General features: G+C 52.6%; 1 protein-coding gene across 16 annotated transcripts in view; it reads left to right on the top strand.

Moving 5' to 3' along the window:
* The window catches only part of EXD3 (exonuclease 3'-5' domain containing 3), a 353,448-nt gene that overhangs the window by 138,004 nt on the left and 199,685 nt on the right, over positions 1 to 15,759 (top strand). For 2 of the 16 annotated variants that reach the window (XR_012897236.1, XR_012897237.1), the window contains exon 1: positions 8,225 to 14,167. The exons of the other annotated variants lie outside the window; for them this stretch is intronic. The gene's annotated coding sequence lies outside the window, so the exon portion shown is untranslated. Of the gene's footprint in view, positions 1 to 8,224; positions 14,168 to 15,759 lie in introns of those variants that run through there. 16 annotated transcript variants of the gene reach the window in all.

The following is a 15,759-nucleotide window of genomic DNA, read 5'->3' as shown; positions in this document are numbered from 1 at the left end:
TCACATCAGCACTGCATAACCCTGCCCGTTAGCCATAAGAGTCAGGGCTGATATCAGCAATTACTGTCTTTGGCATCACATTAAAGAAGCTTGAGTATGTACCCATACTTCAGAAGGGAAACCCAAATAATCCAGCATGTAGCTCTGCTTCTGCTTCACAGTGTCAACAAGGCAGCTGCCTGAAACAAAGGAAAGGTCAAAGCAGCACCGTGTTCCGTGATGCTTTAGAAATGCTATTGTCCGCGCTGTTGTGCTCAGGAGATTTTTCAGCACAAACTCTAGAGTTGTCACAGTCTCCTTCTGAAAACGGGGCTTTCAGCTCAGTGCATTTGCTCACAGAAAGTATCTGCTTTCCCTGGAAATTGTTGACGTTTTGTTGAAAAAACAACATACACAGAGTCAGCATTTTAGCTGAAAATGTAAGTGTGGGAACACCACTCCTGTGCTCCGTGGGCGTTGTCCCCATGGGCCAGGCTCCACAACGGATTCTCTCTCGTGATGTGCTGAGAAGTGTGGCAAGGAGGCAGATTGGCATTTTGGACAGTACAGTCCAGACAGAGCCTGGAGGTGGATATGGGCAGGAGGCATCTGAACTGTGACTCCGAGAGGCACAGCAGCAACTTTCCAGATGAACGTTTTCAATTTTCAACTCAAATTTTTTCATTTTCATTTTTTGTTGAACGTTCCTATGAAGTCAAAGCTCATTTTTAGCAGTTCAGTGCAACAGCTGTGATCTAAACTGAGCGGCAGAACCTTGGAGGTCCATGTCCTCATGTTGCTAGCAGGATGTCTGTTTGTGTGGCCAGGTGATAGAGCCTTTCTCTGCTGAACGATTGCATTAGGTTCATGGCCAGCAAAAAGGCATGTTGGAGCTTTGTGTGCCTGCCCTGCTGGATAAATCAAATATGTGACATTTGCAGCCTCTACGGGCCTGTACGCAGAAATTTCTGTGGACGGTGCTTTTTGTGTAAGTGTGGACTGCATGGGTGTGAATGCACCCCCATGGCCCCGGGTAAGGGGGGAGTCAGCCCCAGCCTTCCCGACATGGGAGAGGGTGGCTCGGGCAGTGCACCACTCCTGCTTTTCCCTGGCCAGTTGGAGCTTGCTAACTTGGCGACCAGGAGGGGGTGCGTTTGCACCCTTCACACCCCCCTGCATATGGGCCTGCCCTGCCTACACCAAGGAACCTCTGGTTAATTGGGAAGAGCAGATGTATCCTCCCTTCTCTTCCCATGCATAGGTGCCTGACGGGTGTAGGGAGGGGGAGGAAGTGATGCTCTTGGTCAAGAGAAGCATCAGCTGCATAGCTGTGCATCAGCTTGTCATCCAGATTCACAAGTAGCCTGGGAAAACACAGGAGAGAAAAGTTGTTCCCTGTCTTTACAAATAGATGGGAAGACGTGCAGAAAAAACCACAACCGAGTCCAGTTGCTTGCCTCCCCCTCCCCCTGTGAACAAGGAACGAGCAGGGAACGATAATCTGTTCAACATGCATTATGCATCAGAGTTGTCTCATGGGCCCACAGGGCACTGGGTGGACCAGTTGGTTGATTGTAGGTGAGCCACAGCCATGGACTCTCTTGAGCCTGAGGTTTCTCACCCAGCAGGAGTGTCCCAGAAACATGCCATGGAAAATGACTTTGCTGAGCTCAGGAAACACAGACTGTATTTTTCAGCAATTTTACATCAAACCTGCTAGCCCTGGTCTAGAGCGGAAGGCGCAACAGTGGGCTGTGTTGGAAGGGTCGCTGATCATGGGGATGAGCATTTCATTGTGACGCTCAGAATTGGGGAGGTTCTTGCTCTCGCACTCTCCAAGGCCCATGTAGGTCCATTATAGTAGAAGTGCTAATCATAACTAATGAAGCTTGACCAAGGTCACCCAAACCTCTTCAAACCTGGCTCAGCTCCATTGAACTAAGTAGAATGGTGCCTGATTACACCGGCTGTGAATTTGGCCAGCAGATGTTTGAGGCCTGGCTCTGCCTATTGCTCCATAATTTTGTTATGAGGACGTTGGACTCAGAAAGTTAAGCAGTTTTAAGCATATGGAAAGTGAAGGGGGAAGAAGAAAAACCCTATTGCATGTTGAAACCCCAATCATAGAATCATAGAACCGTATTGCTGGAAGAAACCTCAGAAGGTCATCAAGTCCAGCCCCCTGCTCTAGGCAGGACCAATCCCAACTAAATCAACCCAGCCAGGGCTTTGTCAAGCTGAGACTTAAACACCTCTAGGGATAGAGACTCTACTACTTCCCCGGGTAACCCATTCCAGTGCTTCACCATGCTCCTAGTGAAATAGTTTTTCCTAATATCCAACCTGGACCTCTCCCACCACAACTTGAGACCATTGCTCCTTGTTCTGCCATCTGTCACTACTGAGAACAGCCTCTCTCCAGCCTCTTTGGAACCTCCCTTCAGGAAGTTGAAGGCTGCTATCAAATCCCCCCTCACTCTTCGCTTCTGCAGACTAAACAGACCCAAGTCCCTCAGCCTCTCCTCATAGGTCATATTCTCCAGCCCCCTAATCATTCTGGTTGCCCTCCACTGGACCCTCTCCAATGCGTCCACATCCTTTTTTGTAGTGGGGGGCCCAGAACTGGACACAATACTCCAGATGTGGCCTCATCACAGCCGAATAAAGGGGAATAATGACATCTCTGGATCTGCTGGCAATGCTCCTAATACAACCTAATATGCCATTAGCCTTCTTGGCTACAAGGGCACACTGTTGACTCATATCCAGCTTCTCATCCACTGTAACCCCCAGGTCCTTTTCTGCAGAACTACTACTTAACTGGTTGGTCCCCAGCCTGTAACAATGCTTGGGATTCTTCCATCCCAAGTGCAGGACTCTGCACTTGTCTTTGTTGAACCTCATCAGTTTTCTTGTGGCCCAATCCTCCAATTTGTCGAAGTCACTCTGGACCCTATCTCTGCCCTCAAGTGTATCTGCCTGTCCCCCTACCTTAGTGTCATCTGCAAACTTGCTGAGGGTGCAATCCATCCCCTCATCCAGGTCATTAATAAAGATATTGAACAAAACTGGTCCTAGAACCAAATCTTGGGGCACTTCGCTAAAAACCGACCGCCATCCTGACACCAAGCCGTTGATCACTACCCGCTGGACCCGGCCTTCTAGCCAGCTTTCTATCCATCTTACCATCCATTTATCCAATCCACAATCCCTTAACTTGCTGGCAAGAATATTGTGGGAGACCGTATCAAAAGCCTTGTTAAAGTCAAGGTATATCACATCCACTGACTTTCCCATGTCCACAGAGCCAGTTATCTCATCACAGAAGCTAATCAGATTGGTCAGGCACGACTTGCCCTTCATGAATCCATGCTGACTGTTCCTGATCACTTTCCTCTCTTTCAAGTGCCTCAAAATGGATTCCTTAAGGATCCCTTCCATGATTTTTCCAGGTACCGAGGTAAGACTGACCGGCCGATAGTTCCCTGGATCATCCTTCTTCCCTTTTTTTGAAGATGGGCACTACATTTGCCTTTTTCCAATCATCTGGGATCTCTCCCGATCTCCACGACTTTTCAAAGATAATGGCCAAAGGCTCCTCAATGACATTTGCCAACTCCCTCAGTACCCTCGGATGCATTAAGTCTGGTCCCGTGTATTTGTGTACGTTTAGCTTTTCCAAATATTTCCTAACCTGTTCTTTACCCACCAAGGGCTGTCCATCTTCATCCCATCTTGCGTCACTTAGCGCATTAGTCCGGGAGCTGACCTTGTCCGTGAATACAGAGGCAAAGAAAGCATTGAGTACTTCAGCTTTCCCCACATCATCTGTCACTAGGTTACCTCCTTCATGCAGTAGGGGCCGCACACCCTTTCTGATCACCGTCTTCTTGTTAACATGCCTGTAGAAACCTTTCTTGTTATCCTTCACATACTTTGCCAGTTGCAATTCCAATTGCGCTTTCACCTTCCTGAGCTATACATTTAAACTTCTCTGTGGTCATTTGTCCAAGTTTCCACTTTTTGTAAGCTTCCTTTTTGTGCTTAAGTTCACCAAGGATTTCCCCTGTAAGCCAATCCGGTCTCCTATCATGTTTGCCTCTCTTGCTACGCATCGGGATGGTTTCTTTCTGTGCCTTCAGTAAGGCTTCTTTAAAATCCTGCCAGCTCTCCTGGACTCCTGTCCCCTTCATGTCAGCATCTCAGGGGATTCTGCCCATCAGGTCTCTGAAGGAATCAAAATCTGCTTTTCTAAAGTCCAATGTGTGTATTTTGGTACTCTCTTTTCTTCCTTTGGTCAGGATCCTGAAACTTACCATCTCATGATCACTGCTTCCCAGGTTGTCACCCACCTCTACTTCCCCTATTAATTCCAAACCCCTGTGTATTTTTTAGCTGTTTTAGCATGTAAGCAAGTGGGTCTAGATGGGGACATAGTCCATTCCTTGTGACTGGGGCTGCGGGTCCTGTGTCTTTAGGCATGACAGAAAACAATAGCTTGGATCTGGCAAGATTGTGAGTGCCATAGAAGAACTGCTATGCACTATGCGACATTTTAAGCTGTGCATTGAATTATTCCAGAGACTTGGAGAATGTATGTGTGAGTATAGATGTATGTGAAAGCATGTCATCAGCCCTTCAGTGAAATCCCTTCACCCGAGGGGTAGAATGCCATAACTTTATAACAGTACACAGCAGCACTGCTGGGAACTAACAGTAGCATTGGATTAGTGTATTTAATGTTGGCAGGATATTAATTGTCCAGTGGAACGTAGCCAGATTGTCGAGGTTGCAAATAGGGCCCTGGCATGTTTTATGGCCTCTAACGATCAGGGCCTTTTCACATGAAAGCAAAAGCCATCCTGCACTCATTGCTGCACAGGAAGGGATATTATCTAGTTTGTCAACACTGAAACACCAGCCAAATTAATATTCAGACCATGGCCTGGAATTTCTAACTTATCTCACTGATTTATTAGGTGCCCCATGTGAAGTGGTTTTAGGTTAGCTAGTGCATGGCAGCATCGAGTAGCTTAGGTTGGGATGCACTGAGGGACTATCCTAATGTACCTTTTGTACATTTGTTCAGTCCTGTGATTTGCAGACAGTTAGCCTACTCTAGTCTTGTGTTATAGTAATGCACGCTGGTCCCTGGAGCCAGCTGTTAGCCAGGTTCAGCTCTGGAAAAAGCTGCAGCAAATTGGGTCTCTTTTCCCGGCTGTGACAGTGAGAAAATTTATTCATTCATTTAAAATTTCCAACCATGAAAATCAAACATGCTGAGTTTATAAGTCTTGTTCGTTGAGGGCCCTGAGGTCAAATGCTAGTAATCTGCAGCAATTATATAACTCTATTCCCACAAAAATTCGAGGCTTGTTACTAATGTGACTTTATGGTATAAGCCACAAAATATAAAACAAAACAAAACAGAACCAAAAAACCACCAGAGCATCAAGATCTGGACCATATGAAATGCCACTCCAATAGAAGTCCTCAGATAACACAGAGATAAGCAGGGATATGTGCCCTCCTTTATCTAAAACATACTATAATGATTGTCAGAGTTTGAGACCATAGGCTTAAATTTTCTTAGACTATAACAAGGACCTGAAGGAGCTTTATTGTTTATCTAACTCAGCGGTTCCCAACCGTTTCCAGATGGGGACCCATTTTGACAATTCAGGAAGACTTGGTGACCCAGGGTGATTCAAAAACACAGGGAAGTGTAGGGGCAGAGCCACCTGGGGAGACACTTGGCGCCCCTTTTGAAATGTAATGGCGACCCATATTTGGGTCCCGACCCATAGGTTGGGAAACCCTGGTCTGTTACATAAGAACATAAGAACAGCCAGACTGGGTCAGACAAAAGGTCCATCCAGCCCAACATCCTGTCTGCCAACAGTGGCCAATGCCAGGTGTCCCAGAGGGAGTGAACTGAACAGGTACTGATCAAGCGATCTCTCTCCTGCCAAAAGCGACGAGGAGTCCTGTGGCACCTTATAGACTAACTGAAGTGTAGGAGCATAAGCTTTCGTGGGCAAAGACCCACTTCGTCAGATGCATGTAGTGGAAATTTCCAGAGGCAGGAATAAATATGCAGGCCAGGATCAGGCTGGAGATGACCAGGTGGATCCAATCAAGGAGGATGAGGCCCACTTCTAGCAGCTGATCTGGAGGTGTGAATTCCAAGAGAGCAGAAGCTGCTTTTGTAGTTAGCAAGCCATTCACAGTCTTTGTTTAATCCAGAGTTGATTGTGTCAAACTTAAAGATGAACTGTAGCTCAGCAGTTTCTCTTTGAAGTCTGGTCCTGAAGTTTTTTTGCTGCAGGATGGCTACTTTTAGATCTGCAATTGTGTGTCCAGGAAGATTGAAATGTTCTCTCTCCTGCCATCCATCTCCATCCTCTGACAAACAGAAGCTAGGGACAGAATTCCTTAACCATTCTGGCTAATAGCCATTAATGGACTTATCCTCCATGAATTTATATAGTTCTCTTTTAAACCCTGTTATAGTCCTAGTCTTCACAACCTCCTCAGGCAAGGAGTTCCACAGGTTGACTATGTGCTGTGTGAAGAAGAACTTCCTTTTATTTGTTTTAAACCTGCTGCCCATTAGTTTCATTTGGTTGCCCCTAGTTCTTATATTATGGGAACAAGTAAATAACTTTTCCTTATTCACTTTCTCCACACCACTCATGATTTTATAGACCTCTATCATATCCCCCCTTAGTCGCCTCTTTTCCAAGCTGAAAAGTCCCAGTCTCTTTAATCTCTCCTCATATGGGACCTGTTCCAAACTCCTAATCATTTTAGTTGCCCTTCTCTGAACCTTTTCTAATGCCAGTATATCTTTTTTGAGATGAGGAGACCACATCTGTACACAGTATTCAAGATGTGGGCGTACCATGGATTTATATAAGGACAATAAGGGTATGTCTACACTACCCTCCTAGTTCAAACTAGGAGGGTAATGTAGGCATACCGCACTTGCAAATGAAGCCCGGGATTTGAATTTCCCGGGCTTCATTTGCATAAGTGGGGCTCCGCCATTTTTAAATCCCCGCTCGTTCGAACCCTGTGCCGCGTGGCTACACGCGGCACGAACTAGGTAGTTCGAACTAGGCTTCCTAGTTCGAACTACCGTTACTCCTCATTCCACGATTTAAAAATGGCGGAGCCCCGCTTATGCAAATGAAGCCCGGGAAATTCAAATCCCGGGCTTCATTTGCAAGTGCGGTATGCCTACATTACTCTGCTAGTTCGAACTAGCGGGGTAGTGTAGACATACCCTAAGATATTCTCTATCCCTTTTTTAATGATTCCTAATACAGTAAACTTCCGATAATCCGGCACCTTTAGGACCCAGGGGGTGCTGGATTATCAGATATGCCATACTATCAGAAGTGGGGGCTATGAGGGGTCTGGGGTGGGGTGGGGGGATGCTACCCCAGACCCCCTCATAGCCCCCCCTTCCAATAGTCTGGCTCTGCCCCAGGAGTCCCTGATTCAGCCGCTGCTGGTCAGTTTCAGCAGTGGCTGAATCGGGGACGCCTGCAGCAGAGCAGCTGGAGTGCTGCCGGGTTGGTCCCGCAGCGCCGCTCCTCGGCACTACTGGACCAACCCGGCAGCACCCCAGCTTCTCTGTCCCAGGTGTCCCCAAGTCAGCCACAGCTGAAACTGATCAGGGGCTGACTCCAGAAAGCCAGAGGCAGAGCTGCTCTGCCCCAGGCTTCCTGGAGTCAACCGCTGGTCAGTTTCAGCAGCGGCTGAATCAGGACACCTGGGGCAGAGCAGCTGGAAGGCTGCTGGGTTGGTCCCACAGCGCCGAGGAGCGGCACTACTAGACCAACCCAGCAGCACCCCAGCTGCTCTGCCCCAAGTGTCCCCAAGTCAGCCGCAGCTGAAACTGACCAGCGGTTGACTCCAGGAAGCCCGAGACAGAGTTGCTCTGCCCTGGGCTTCCTGGAGTCAGCCGCTGGTCAGTTTCAACAGCAGCTGAATCGGGACACCTGGGGCAGAGCAGTTGGGGCGCTGCTGGGTTGGTCTGGTAGCGCCAAACCTCGGCGCTGCGGGGACCAACCCGGCAGCACCCCAGCTGCTCTGTCCCAGGTGTACCCAAGTCAGCTGCTGCTGAAACTGACCAGCAGCTGATTCCAGGAAGCTGGGGCAGAGCAGCTCTGTCTCGGGCTTCCTGGAGTCAGCCGCTGGTCAATTTCAGCAGCGGCTAAATCGGGGACAGCTGGGGTGCTGCCGGGTTGGTCCCGCAGCCCCGAGGGGCAGCGCTACGGGACCTACCCCTACTCCAGCTGTTCTGCCTCTGGCTTCCCCGATTCAGCCGCTGGTCAGTTTTAGCAGCGGCTGAATTGGGGAAGCTGGGGGCAGAGCATCTCCAATGGTCTGGCTTCCCGGAGCACTTCCGGGTTCCTGATGGTGCTGGACCATCAGGAGTGCTGGACCGTCAGATGCCGGACCATCGGAGTTTTACTGTATCCTGTTTGCTTTTTTGACTGCCGCTGCACACTACGTAGACGTCTTCAGAGAACTATTCACGGTGACTCCAAGAGCTCTTTCCTGATTAGTTGCAGCTAAATTAGCCCCCATCATATTATATGTATAGTTGGGGTTATATTTTCCAATGTGCATTACTTTACATTTATCCACATTAAATTTCATTTGCCATTTTGTTGCCCAGTCACTTAGTTTTGTGAGATCTTTTTGAAGTTTTTCGCAGTCTGCTTTGGTCAAACTACCTTGAGCAGTTTAGTATCATCTGCAAACTTTGCCGCCTCACTGTTTACCCCTTTCTCCTGATCATTTATGAATAAGTTGAATAGCATTGGTGCTAGGACTGACCCTTGGGGAACACCACTAGTTACCCCTCTCCATTTTAAAAATTTACCATTTATTTCTACCTTTTGTTTCCTGTCTTTTAACCAGTTTTCAGTCCATGAAAGGATGTTCCCTCTTATCCCATGACATCTTAATTTACAGAAGAGCCTTTGGTGAGGGACCTTGTCAGAGGCTTTCTGAAAATTTAAGTACACTATGTCTGCTAGATCCTCCTTGACTTCATGTTTGTTGACCCTTTCAAAGAACTCTAGTAGATTAGTAAGACATGATTTCCCTTTATAGAAACCATGTTGACTTTTGCCCAACAAATTATGTTCTTCTAAGTGCCTGACAATTTTATTCTTTACTATTGTTTCAACTAATTTGCCTGGTACTGATGTTAGACTTACCGGTCTGTAATAGCTGGGATCACCTCTAGAGCTCTTTTTAAATATTGGCACTACATTAGCTATCTTCCAGTCATTGGGTACAGAAGCTGAGTTAAAGGATAGGTTACTGTGACGGGGCGCGCCGCCCCCACACCCCGTCCGGCGGCCCGCCCCGCACTCAGCCCGCGGTCGCGCTGTCCCTCCTGGGCGCCACCCAGGGAGCGCGGCAGCACTGCGAGGCCTGTTCCCTGGCCGCGGCCCGGATAGCGGGCGGCGCGGCGGAGGCGGGGCTGCGTCCGGACGGCAACGTAGGGCAGGGGCGGAGCCTCGGCGGCGTGGCGGCTGACGTCACCGGACACACGCGCACGGCGGGGGCGGAGCCTGGTGACGTGGCGTGTTGCGTCGCCCGGGCCGGACGCCGGCGGGGAATTCAAAAGGGGGAAGGAGCAGAAGGAAAGGGAGAGAGCACGGAGGAGCGAGGAGGAGAGGAGGGAGACGGAGAGCGAGTGAAGGAGGAAGGAGCGGACAAGGAGGAGAGCGCGGAGGCGGGAGAAAGAGCGGAGGAGGAGAGGAGAGGGGAACAGAGGAGGAAGGAGGCAAAGGGCACTGGAGGAGAGGCACGCAGCACGAGGAGGAGGGGAGCGGAGGAGCACAAGCGGTGAGAGGGACGTCAAAAGGGGGGCGAACAGATTCACGGCGGGAAGCAGGACGGGCTCCCGCGTTACACGTGGTGGAGAATGTGGGTAATGAACTCTAGATAAAAGCGCACAACCCCCAAAACAACTCACCAAAAAAAAAAAAAAAAAAAAAAAAAAAAAAAACCCCACGGGTGGAGGAGGTAACGGTGTAACAGGACGCGCAGCCGAGTAGAACTGCGACTGGGCGCAACGAGGAGCCATGGACGCGGCCGACGTGTTCAAATGGCTGACGGACAATCAACACCAGCAGCAGCAACAGCAGACGGCCCTCCTCCAGCAGTTGGCCACGCAGCATCGGGAGCAGCAGGCCCAATTGCTACGTGACGTGACGGAGCAGTTCCGGACGCAACAAGACCACTGGGTGAGACAATGGGAAAATGCGGGCCGGGGGCCAGCCCCAGCGGTCGTGGGGGAAGGGGCGGAGGGTGGGGCCCTAGCCCAGCTCCCCGTAAGGTTGACTAAAATGGGCCCTGCCGACGATCCCGAGGCCTTTCTGGTCACCTTCGAAAGAGTAGCCACAGCCGCCCGGTGGCCAGAACAACATTGGGCTACGCTACTAGCTCCGTACCTTACCGGCCCAGCTCAGCTGGCCTATCGGAGTCTAGATCCACGAGATGCCCTACATTATTACAAAGTGAAAGAGGCAGTCCTGGACCAGCTAGGGGTCACCCCCGAGACCTATAGACAGCGGTTCCGGCAAGAAAAATATACCCCGGGGGCCCGCCCGCGAGCCGTGGCACAACGGCTCAGGGAGGCGTGTTGGCGCTGGTTAGAACCCGAGCAGCGGTCAGGACCCCAGGTAGCGGAGAAGGTGGTCCTGGAGCAGTTTATACACATCCTTCCGGGCGAGGGGCAGCGGTGGGTGAGACGGCACCACCCTACGTCTCTGGCCGACGCGGTAACCCTAATGGAGGACTATATGTCGGCCGAGGGGGGCCGGGAAGGGCCCGGGTCCCGAGGGGAACACTCCAGCGGGACAGCAAGGGAGACCAGACCCCCGGCTCGGCAAGGGGAGACAAGGGGACCGGGTGCCCCCCCCAGCCCCGGCCGCGGTGGCGGCAGACGCCTAGCGCCGGTGTGGAGCCGCCCTGTGAGGGAGGAACCAATCCCCCGCCCAGCTGCCCTGGAAGAGCGGAAGGTCAACACACCCCCGGCACGGGGCCCCGGGGGAGCGTGCTACCAATGCGGCCAAGAGGGACACTTCAAACGGGACTGCCCACTGATGGACTGCTCCTTCACGCAGGTAATGACAGGGCAAATCAGGTCGGGGCCCCAACCCGCGGGAAGGATATTACGTCAGGTGGAGGTAGAGGGCCAGGTAGTCACCGCCCTCGTGGACTCAGGTTGCGGCCAGACCCTGGTTCGGGCTGACCTAGTTTCCCCCAGGGAGCCCCGGGGGCCCCCCGTGTTCGTCCAATGCGTGCACGGACGCGTCGAGCCATACCCCACTGCCTGGGTACGCTTGAAGGATGGGGGCTCGGAAGGGAGGGCCTACGTCGCCCTTGTACCGGGACTAATATATCCCGTGCTCCTTGGAAGAGACTGGAGCGGGTTCGGGCAAGCCCTCCGGGAGTGGCAGGGAGATCAAGCCGCATTGGCCGGGGAGGATGCAGAGGCCCCGACGAGGGAGCCAGGAACTAGGGCCGGGGAGGACCCGACCGACATGGAGGGTGAGTGGTCCCCCGACTTCGTCCGGGAACAGAGGGAGGACCCCCTCCTGCAGCAAGCATGGGAGAACGCGACCACCGGGGCGGAGGGAGAAAGGGGCTACCCACGCTTTGAGATCCAAGACAACCGCCTATACAGGATCACCGAGGGACGAGAGGACGGGGAGGTGATCACGCAGCTGGTCGTACCGAAGCTACATCACAGGCGGCTGTTAGACCTGGCCCACAGCAACCCCTGGGGCGGGCACCTAGGGTATGAGAAAACGGTGCAGCGCTTATTGCAGCGGTTCTATTGGCCCGGCATATACCGGGCGGCTAAAGACTTTTGCGAATCTTGCCCTGAATGCCAGAGAATGGGACCAGGGAGGGTAACCAAAGCCCCGCTCGTGGCAATGCCGGTAATAGATGTCCCATTCCAGAGGATCGCCATGGACCTGGTAGGACCTTTGGAGCGGACGAAGAACCGGTACCAGTATATCCTTGTGGTAGTGGACTACGCAACCCGCTACCCCGAGGCCGTACCCCTTCGGAATGCTACCGCCCCCACGCTCGCGAACGAACTGATTAAGATCTTCTCACGAGTAGGCATACCAGGAGAAATCCTCACCGACCAAGGGACAAACTTCACCTCGGCGCTCATGAGGGAGCTGTGCCGCCTGCTGAGGGTAAAGACCTTGAGGACATCGGTCTACCACCCGCAAACCGACGGGCTCGTGGAGCGGTTCAATCGGACACTCAAGGGGATGCTCCGGAAATTCGTGGAAGAAGAACCTAAGGAGTGGGACCGAGCCCTGCCGGCACTCCTGTTTGCAATAAGGGAAGTACCCCAAGCCTCCACAGGGTTCTCCCCGTTCGAGCTCCTGTACGGTAGGCAGCCCAGGGGGATCCTGGATATAGTGAGAGAGGCCTGGGAGGCGCAGGAGACCCGAGTACAAGGGACAGTACAGTATGTCCTGAGGCTCAGGGAAAGGCTACGTCGGGTAGGCGAGTTCGCCAAACGCAACCTGGAGGAGGCGCAGGGGAAGCAGGCCCGCTACTATAACCAGAATGCCCGGTTGCGCACCTTTCAGCCCGGGGATAGGGTTCTCCTCCTGTTGCCCGAACAATCCTCAAAACTGTTAGCTAGTTGGCAGGGCCCCTTCGAGGTGATCAGGAGAGTCGGGGACGTGAACTATGAGATTAGGATGCCCGGGAAACGGAAGACAACCAACATTTATCATGTCAACCTGCTGAAAGCGTGGCGGTCCCGGGAGGCCCTGGCGGGGTGGGGCTCGGAGCCGAGGGAAGGAGAGGTGGCCACACGGCCCCACCTGGGCCTAGGCCTCACACCAGGGCAGAGCAGGGGACTACAAGAAACCTTGTGGAGGTTCTCTCAGGTCCTGACAGAGACGCCAGGACGGACCGACCTGGTCCAGCACCCCATCGTGACCACACCCGGTCGCCCTGTGAGGGAGCCGGTCAGGCCACTGCCCAGGAAACTGTGGGGGACGGTACGTGACGAGGTGGACAAGATGCTGCGGTGGGAGGTGATCGAAGAATCCCGCAGCGCGTGGAGAAGTCCCATCGTACTGGTCCCTAAGAAGGATGGCACCACCCGATTCTGCATCGATTTCAGAAAGGTCAACGCGGTGTCTGTGTTCGATGCCTACCCAATGCCGAGGATAGATGAGTTGCTGGAGCGGCTGGGGAATGCCCGATACTTGTCCACTATCGACCTATCGAAAGGGTACTGGCAAATCCCACTGACGGAGGAGGCCCGCGAGAAAACCGCATTCTCCACGCCGTTCGGCCTATACCAATTTAAACGGATGCCCTTCGGCCTCCATGGCGCCGCTGCCACGTTCCAGAGGCTAATGGACCAAGTGCTCCGGCCGCACGGGGCATACGCAGCGGCCTATATCGACGATATAGTCATCTTCAGCGCAACTTGGGCCGAGCACCTTTGGCAAATAGAGGCAGTATTATCCTCCCTTCAGGAGGCCGGGCTCACCGCTAACCCCGCGAAGTGTCAGTTTGGCCAGCGGGAGGTGTCGTACTTGGGGTACACGGTGGGGGGAGGACAGATACGACCCCAAATCGGGAAGATGGAGGCATTACGAAATTATCCCCCCCCGAGCACGAAGCGCCAGGTCCGGCAGTTTTTGGGGCTCGCCAGTTATTATAGACGTTTTGTGCCCGACTTCGCGTCCGTGGCGGCCCCATTGACGGACCTAACCAGGAACGCGGCCCCTAAGAGGGTGCGGTGGGACCCCGAGTGCGCCCAGGCCTTTGAGACTCTAAAGCAGAGGCTAACTCGAGCCCCCGTACTGGCGCAGCCCGATTTTTCCCGCCCATTCATTTTGCAGACGGACGCCTCCGAGCGCGGGCTCGGTGCGGTATTGTCCCAGGGGGAAGGAGAGGAAGAACATCCTATAGTATATGTGAGCCGCAAGCTACTCCCGCGGGAGCAGCAGTATTCAACGATAGAGAAAGAGGCTTTGGCGGTTAAGTGGGCTGTTGACATGTTACGATACTATCTCCTAGGCAGTACGTTCACGGTGGTGACCGACCACGCACCCCTCCGGTGGCTCCAGGCTATGAAAGACGCCAACCCCCGCATTCAGAGGTGGTACCTGGCGCTGCAGCCCTACCGGTTTAAAGTGAGCCACCGGGCGGGGAAAGACCACGGGAACGCAGACTTTTTCTCCAGAATACCCGAGGAGATCCCAGAGACACGAGGGGAGGAGCAGGCGAACCTGGAGGGGGAGGTGTGTGACGGGGCGCGCCGCCCCCACACCCCGTCCGGCGGCCCGCCCCGCACTCAGCCCGCGGTCGCGCTGTCCCTCCTGGGCGCCACCCAGGGAGCGCGGCGGCACTGCGAGGCCTGTTCCCTGGCCGCGGCCCGGATAGCGGGCGGCGCGGCGGAGGCGGGGCTGCGTCCGGACGGCAACGTAGGGCAGGGGCGGAGCCTCGGCGGCGTGGCGGCTGACGTCACCGGACACACGCGCACGGCGGGGGCGGAGCCTGGTGACGTGGCGCGTTGCGTCGCCCGGGCCGGACGCCGGCGGGGAATTCAAAAGGGGGAAGGAGCAGAAGGAAAGGGAGAGAGCACGGAGGAGCGAGGAGGAGAGGAGGGAGACGGAGAGCGAGTGAAGGAGGAAGGAGCGGACAAGGAGGAGAGCGCGGAGGCGGGAGAAAGAGCGGAGGAGGAGAGGAGAGGGGAACAGAGGAGGAAGGAGGCAAAGGGCACTGGAGGAGAGGCACGCAGCACGAGGAGGAGGGGAGCGGAGGAGCACAAGCGGTGAGAGGGACGTCAAAAGGGGGGCGAACAGATTCACGGCGGGAAGCAGGACGGGCTCCCGCGTTACAGTTACAAACCATAGTTAATAGTTCTGCAATTGCACATGTGAGTTCTTTCAGAACTCTTGGGTGAATGCCATTTGGTCCCGGTGACTCGATACTGTTAAGTTTATCAATTAATTCCAAAACCTTCTCTAATGACACTTCAGTCTGTGACAAGTCCTCAGATTTTGTCACCTACAAAGGACGGGTCAGGTTTGGGAATCTCCCTAACATCCTCAGCCGTGAAGACTGAAGCAAAGAATTCATTTAGTTTCTCTGCAATGACGTTATCGTCTTTTAGTGCTTCTTTTGTATCTCGATCATCCAGGGCTCCCACTGGTTGTAAGCAGGCTTCCCGCGTCTGATGTACTTAAAAAACATTTTGTTATTACCTTTTGAGTTTTTGGCTAGCTATTCTTCAAACTCTTTTTTTGGCTTTTCTTATTACATTTTTACACTTAATTTGGCAGCGTTTATGCTTCTTTCTATTTACCTCACTAGGATTTGACTTCCACTTTTTAAAAGATGCAGTGAGAGATAAAAAGGCTTCTTTTACATGGTTGTTAAGCCACAGTGGCTCTTTTTTAGTTCTTCTAATAAGGTTTTAAATTTGTGGTATACATTTAAGTTAGGCCTCTATTATGGTGTCTTTGAAAAGAGTCCATGCAGCTTGCAGGGATTTTACTTTAGTCACTGTACCTTTTAATTTCTGTTTAACTAACCTCCTTATTTTTGTGTAGTTCCCCTTTTTGAAATTAAATGCCACAGTGTTGGGCTGCTGAGGTGTTCTTCTCACCACAGGAATGTTAAATATTATTATATTATGGTCACTATTTCCAAGCGGTCCTTTTATAGTTACTTCTTGGACCAGATCCT

This window comes from Pelodiscus sinensis, chromosome 22 (genome assembly GCF_049634645.1).
Source record: "Pelodiscus sinensis isolate JC-2024 chromosome 22, ASM4963464v1, whole genome shotgun sequence".
Lineage (NCBI taxonomy): Eukaryota > Metazoa > Chordata > Testudines > Trionychidae > Pelodiscus > Pelodiscus sinensis.
This window is presented reverse-complemented; position numbering and strand designations above follow the sequence as displayed.